This window comes from Staurois parvus, unplaced genomic scaffold (assembly GCF_062004578.1).
Source record: "Staurois parvus isolate SC_StPar_1 unplaced genomic scaffold, SC_StPar_1.0 ptg002756l, whole genome shotgun sequence".
In the NCBI taxonomy this organism is placed as follows: Eukaryota; Metazoa; Chordata; class Amphibia; order Anura; family Ranidae; genus Staurois; species Staurois parvus.
The window spans coordinates 301,715-308,393 of record NW_028320552.1 but is presented as its reverse complement, the minus strand read 5'-3'; the positions used below and the strand labels follow the sequence as shown (position 1 = coordinate 308,393).

The 6,679-nt window shown below is 49.1% G+C and overlaps 1 non-coding gene across 1 annotated transcript; it reads left to right on the top strand.

Annotated features, from left to right (window-relative positions):
- The first annotated feature begins 3,921 nt into the window (after positions 1-3,921).
- On the top strand, positions 3,922-4,040 carry LOC149429197 (5S ribosomal RNA). The gene has a single exon (XR_016310580.1). It is a non-coding gene; the product is annotated as a 5S ribosomal RNA (ribosomal RNA).
- The last annotated feature ends 2,639 nt before the right edge of the window (positions 4,041-6,679 follow it).

Below are 6,679 nucleotides of genomic sequence, written 5' to 3'. Positions count from 1 at the left end.
TGAAAGTTTCTTTCATATAGGTCTTGAGCACTTCGAAAGTCTCCGACCAATCTATCATAATGTTTCTCGGATTCGTCTAAACGAACACCGGCATGACCAAGCTTCCCTTTCAAAGACTCAATGTCCTGATTTTTGCTTTCTAACAAGAGACGGGCCTCTGACAACTCTTCCCTTAGAGTCATGGTCTGCTGGGCAGCTCCAGCGGTCATGAACCATAACATGGGCCAAGCTTCTAGGAGAAGTCTGTCACGGCTTCTATCACTTTCTGCTCCAGCAAATGCTATTAAAAACCCAACAACCTGGCCCTTTTGGTTGAACAGGTCCTCAAAAGTGCTAATAGCCTGCTTTTTCTCTTCATCCACAAATTCCTTATTGCTATCCCCCAAACTTAATCTCTTGCGGAGATAATCTATTACTTCATTTTCAACATACTTCTGCCAAGCACCGGCAGCTTTCCGAGCTGGCTTCATAGCTTCTTGCTCAATGCCTTGAGCCGCCATATTTTCCTCGTTATGCTTGGAAGAGGTGGATCCGTGATTACTGGATGCCATTTTGATATAAAATATATGTTTGATAACGTGTACAAATATACAATCACCAGTGCGTTTTGTGTTATGGTACGATTTCTATGGATCTCAGCAGTGCCTCCAAATTTATGTCGTGGTGGTTTATGTAAGGATATATATTATTTATAAAGGGCGTGTCCCTTTCCCTTAGATGAAATATTACAGTGCCTCCAGCCGTTAAAATACGGCAAATATTTAATAAACCAATAATTTGGACACTTTGATAATTTGATTACCACTTATTATTATACCTTGAATTCTTTTAGCCAATATGATTTCGTACCATACACACAAAATTTGCCTTATAATAGATAAATATAAAAATTTATTTATGTACAAAAATTATATATATATTAACACAAAACGCAAAAGACTGGTGATAAATGAACATTGGTACACACAATCAAAAATATATCCTACCAATGTAAGACACACTAATAAGGTCTCTAACTAATTTCATCAATCACAAATTTTCAATGATATGATTATTTATTAAATTTATTAATAATTAATAATTTCGAATATCTCAAAGGTTATATTCTCGCACGCCGTGGCCATAGGATTGCAAGAAGTAAGCCCTTGATATGTGATACTCTGGTTATTAATATTCAATAAATTATGAAATATGGAAAAATTTATAATATGGCAATAAACAATTTTTTTTAACAGTAACACAGTATCTGACTACAGATATCTAACTACCCAATATTGTTGTAATACACTAAGGTAATTTTATGATTCTACACAACAGAGAAAGTAATTAATACAAAATCAAATAAACATCTCACCACACCCGGACGTCAGACTAGGCAACTCTCCCGTGGATTTAGCTGGCAGTGGAACGCCTTTAGACTGATATATAGGGCAAGTGAAAGATTCTCAGTAGGGGAGAATGTAGGAAGTTATAAGATTAGAGGTTTAAAGTTTTAAGAAGTTGAAAAGATGGAAGAGTAATTATTTCAGCAGAGATCTTCTTCAGATGTCAGGTCTTTCCATGAGGTCTTTATGAGGGTTCTTCTTTTTTTCTTAAAGCACATGGGCTTTTATATCCACTAGTCCATTGTTCTAAGATACCTTCCCACCAGGCTTCCTGATTGGCTAGTTGAGAAATGTGTGTACATAAGCTGTTTCTCACCTGCCCGCCAGGTGGCGGTCATGTATCACAGAACAATGTGAGTATTTGAGATGACTCATACCTTGGGTGGAATCTTCAGGTAATTTCAGGAATAAAATATACGGCTCTTTCCAGATATAGCAGTGATCATACCTATGATATTCTAAATAGGGACCATGGAATATAGGTGTATATTCAGTTATTCCTACTTGAAATATCATCCTGTTTGTTTCCTGATAAGACATGTAACTAATGCTAGTTTATAATACATCTTACTTCCCATCATCTCAATACTCAAGTTAGTGATATATAGTTCCCATTGCTGAGTATTTAGTGGTGTTTAAAGTCTCTGACATCTTATTTATAATCTGTTTTTAGTACATTTTTGTCATGATATACAGTGAACTTTTAAACTTAAATGTCCTGAATTTCACCCCTTTGTTTCAGAATCAACATTTTCTCTGTGTAGGGAAAAAACTCTCTATTTGCATGGCCCTTGTATTGGGCTCATGGTAAACAATTGTTAATGCTTTCACCCTTGGTGAACAATAGTATATGGTAATAGTTTCAGAGGTCTGTTGGTTCATCACACTCTACAAGGTTTGGGTAAGCTCTCAGACAATCAGTTTGGTTCCTCTATTGTCATGTCCAGACCTTGTATATGTTTACCTGCTTATTGAAGTCTGAATAATGGTGTTTGATCACCTGTAGAACTTTAAAATAGTATTGTCTCTAGGAGGAAAGAAAAACAATCTCTTCACCCATTACATTTCTCTAGCTAGATGGTTCAACCAAGACAAAATTAACTCTTAGCATTCGGCTATGCTGAGCTGTTTGCCATATAATATTATGTCTTGATAAAAGTCATATTTTTGAGACATGATTCAAAAGCCCACAACAACAGGTAAGAAAATGAGCTTAGCATCACTCCCTTTAAGAGACTGCTTCTAATCTCAGCTTGTTACCTGTATGAAAGACACCTGGTAGCCAGAAATGCTGCTGAATGATAGGGGATGGAATACTTATTTCCCTCAGGAACATGCGAATCAGCGCATCATTGGTTAGACATGCAGTTCTTTTGAATGTTTTCTTGCTAGTCTGTCTCTCAGTCAATACACCTAGCATTGGATTTTTAGACCGATCGATCATTTGTTTGTGAGCGGGCAAAGATTCAAAATCAGCAGGGGGTGAAATACTCCTTTCCTTCACTGTAGCTCCCCCAAAGTCCCCAGGCCAGCCTAGGCTTTTCTGAGCCCGCTTCCCTTTTGCGGGCCGCTCTTTTCAAAACACGCTGGCTTTCTTCTCTGTGTCCCTCAGGAGCTGGCCACGCATCCAGCCCCCTCCGGCAGCGGAGCAAGGCTCAGACGCCACCCCCAGCCAGCTAGCCCCGTCCTGCATCCCGCTTAGGCTCCACGGCCCAGCCCTTTGCCAGCGCTCTCCTCAGCCGCTTTGGCGCTCTCACGCCTGCTCTCCAGTCGCCTTGCGCCACCACATTCCGCTGCGCTCCCCAGGCTGGGGGACAGCAGCGGGGAAGGCACGCGCGCCGGCCCCCCAAGCCAGCCAGAAGCAACAGAGCCGCCGAAGGCCACGATACCTGCGCCCTGAGGCGGTTAGAGCGCTGGGCCCGCTGCTGGAGGCAGGGGCCTGAGCGTCAGGGCCCTGTGGTGTGCGCAAGGGGGAGCCGGCCACTGGGGCGGTGAAAAAGAGCGAGGGCCGGAGCGCAAGGAAATGGCGTTTGTAGGCCCTGCTGCCACCAGGGTCCCTAGCCTTGGTTTGGGTCAGGGGCAGGGAGGCGGGAGCGCTGTCCGGCGCCCCGAGAGGTCTGGCTGGCAAGCGAGCGTAGGCCCCTTGCTTTGCGGTGCGCTTTGCGGCTGCTGTGTCCAAAGCTTGCTCCCCGCGGCTGGTGTGGTGCTCAGCCCTGCGAGCCAAAGGCTTGAAGTCAGGCCAGGGGAAGGCGGGAAGGAGAAGGAGGAGCGGTTGAGGCCAGGCTGGCGTGGTGTGCTTGTGCCTGAGGAGGTGCGGTCAGGAAGAGGTTAAAGAGGGAGCAAAGCAGCGGGGGGGAGGCAGGGGTTTGAGGAGAGTGAGTGAGAGAGGAGAGACGGGGCGGTGTGTCAGTTGTGCCGGTGGGTGAGAAGGAAACAGCAGTAGCAGGCGGCTTGTCCTGGGTAGTAGAACTAAGGAAAGGTGGAGGCCAGGCTGTCCGTGACAAGTAGAAGAGGCTTGAAGGAGAGCCTGAGTACTGCCTACGGCCACACCACCCTGAACGCGCCCGATCTCGTCTGATCTCGGAAGCTAAGCAGGGTCGGGCCTGGTTAGTACTTGGATGGGAGACCGCCTGGGAATACCAGGTGCTGTAGGCTTTTGCTTTTCCTCCAGCAGGGGTCACTCTCCTCCATGGCTCTTTCACATTCACTTTTACCTCCCCGCTCTCCAAGCCCTCCTGCTGCACACCTGCACTCAAGGAAACAACCTTTTCATCCCCTGCTCATTTGCCAGCTCGGCCCACTCACAAACAAATCAGCCCTCTCAAAATACAATGCTAGCTGCATTGGAACACTCACAGACAGAAGAGCAAGAAAAAACTCACAAGAAATGCATGGCTAACAAATCAGGCGCTCATTTGCAGGTTCACCGGGGAACACAGGTATCTCATCCCCTTCACCAAACAGGGCTTAGTGCTTGCTGGCAAATCCCTTCTTGGCAATCCCAGAGGTCAGGCGTTACCTGGAGTTGGCCACCAGCTTTGCACACATCTCATCTTAGGAGGGATTTTGGCCCACTCCTCTTGGCAGATCCTCTCCAAATCATGAAGGTTTGGTGGCTGACGTTTGGCAACTCCAACTTTCAGCTCCCTCCACAGATATTGTCAGCCGGATGAAGGTCTGGAGACTGGCTAGGCCACTCCACGACCTTAACGTGCTTCTTCTCCAGCCGCTGCTTTGTTGCCTTGGCCGTGTGTTTTGGCTCCTTGTCATGCTGGAACAGGGACCCGCCATTCATTTTCAATGCCCTGGCTGAGAGAAGAAGGTTGTCGCCCAAGATTTGCCGCTCCATTGCCCCGTCCATCGTCCCTCTGATGAGGGGCAGTTGTCCTGTCCTCTTAGCAAAAAAACACCCCCAAAGCAGAATGTTTCCACCACCATGTTTGACAGTTGGGATGGTGTTCTTGGGGTCATAGGCAGCATTCCTCGTCCTCCTCCTCCAAACACGGCGAGTTGAGTTGATGCCAAAGAGCTCCATGTTGGTCGTCTCATCTGACCACGACACTTTCAACCAGTCCTGCTCTGCCTCGTTCAGATGTTCAGTGGCAAACTTCAGACGGGCCTGGACATGTGCTCTCTTGAGCAGAGGGACCTTGCGGGCACTGCGGGATTTCAATCCTCGTCGGCGTAGTGTGTTACCCATTGTTCTCTTGGTGACTGCGGTCCCAGCTGGCCGGAGATCATTGACAAGATCCTCACTCGTAATTCTGGGATGATGCCTCACTGTTGTCATGATCATTGACACTCCACGAGGGGAGATCTTGCACGGGGCACCGGTCCTAGGGAGACTGACAGTTGTTTTGTGTTTCTTCCATTTGTGAATGATTGCACCGACTGTTGTCACCTTCTCACCAAGCTGCTTGGCCATAGTTTGGTAGCCCAGTCCAGCCTTGTGTAGGTCTACAATCTTGTCCCTGACATCCCTGGACAGCTCTTTGGTCTTTGCCATGGTGGAGAGTTTGGAATCTGATGGTTTGATTGCTCCTGTGGACAGGTGTCTTTTATACAGGTAAGAAAATGAGCTTAGCATCACTCCCTTTAAGAGACTGCTTCTAATCTCAGCTTGTTACCTGTATGAAAGACACCTGGTAGCCAGAAATGCTGCTGAATGATAGGGGATGGAATACTTATTTCCCTCAGGAACATGCGAATCAGCGCATCATTGGTTAGACATGCAGTTCTTTTGAATGTTTTCTTGCTAGTCTGTCTCTCAGTCAATACACCTAGCATTGGATTTTTAGACCGATCGATCATTTGTTTGTGAGCGGGCAAAGATTCAAAATCAGCAGGGGGTGAAATACTCCTTTCCTTCACTGTAGCTCCCCCAAAGTCCCCAGGCCAGCCTAGGCTTTTCTGAGCCCGCTTCCCTTTTGCGGGCCGCTCTTTTCAAAACACGCTGGCTTTCTTCTCTGTGTCCCTCAGGAGCTGGCCACGCATCCAGCCCCCTCCGGCAGCGGAGCAAGGCTCAGACGCCACCCCCAGCCAGCTAGCCCCGTCCTGCATCCCGCTTAAGCTCCACGGCCCAGCCCTTTGCCAGCGCTCTCCTCAGCCGCTTTGGCGCTCTCACGCCTGCTCTCCAGTCGCCTTGCGCCACCACATTCCGCTGCGCTCCCCAGGCTGGGGGACAGCAGCGGGGAAGGCACGCGCGCCGGCCCCCCAAGCCAGCCAGAAGCAACAGAGCCGCCGAAGGCCACGATACCTGCGCCCTGAGGCGGTTAGAGCGCTGGGCCCGCTGCTGGAGGCAGGGGCCTGAGCGTCAGGGCCCTGTGGTGTGCGCAAGGGGGAGCCGGCCACTGGGGCGGTGAAAAAGAGCGAGGGCCGGAGCGCAAGGAAATGGCGTTTGTAGGCCCTGCTGCCACCAGGGTCCCTAGCCTTGGTTTGGGTCAGGGGCAGGGAGGCGGGAGCGCTGTCCGGCGCCCCGAGAGGTCTGGCTGGCAAGCGAGCGTAGGCCCCTTGCTTTGCGGTGCGCTTTGCGGCTGCTGTGTCCAAAGCTTGCTCCCCGCGGCTGGTGTGGTGCTCAGCCCTGCGAGCCAAAGGCTTGAAGTCAGGCCAGGGGAAGGCGGGAAGGAGAAGGAGGAGCGGTTGAGGCCAGGCTGGCGTGGTGTGCTTGTGCCTGAGGAGGTGCGGTCAGGAAGAGGTTAAAGAGGGAGCAAAGCAGCGGGGGGGAGGCAGGGGTTTGAGGAGAGTGAGTGAGAGAGGAGAGATGGGGCGGTGTGTCAGTTCTGCCGGCGGGCGAA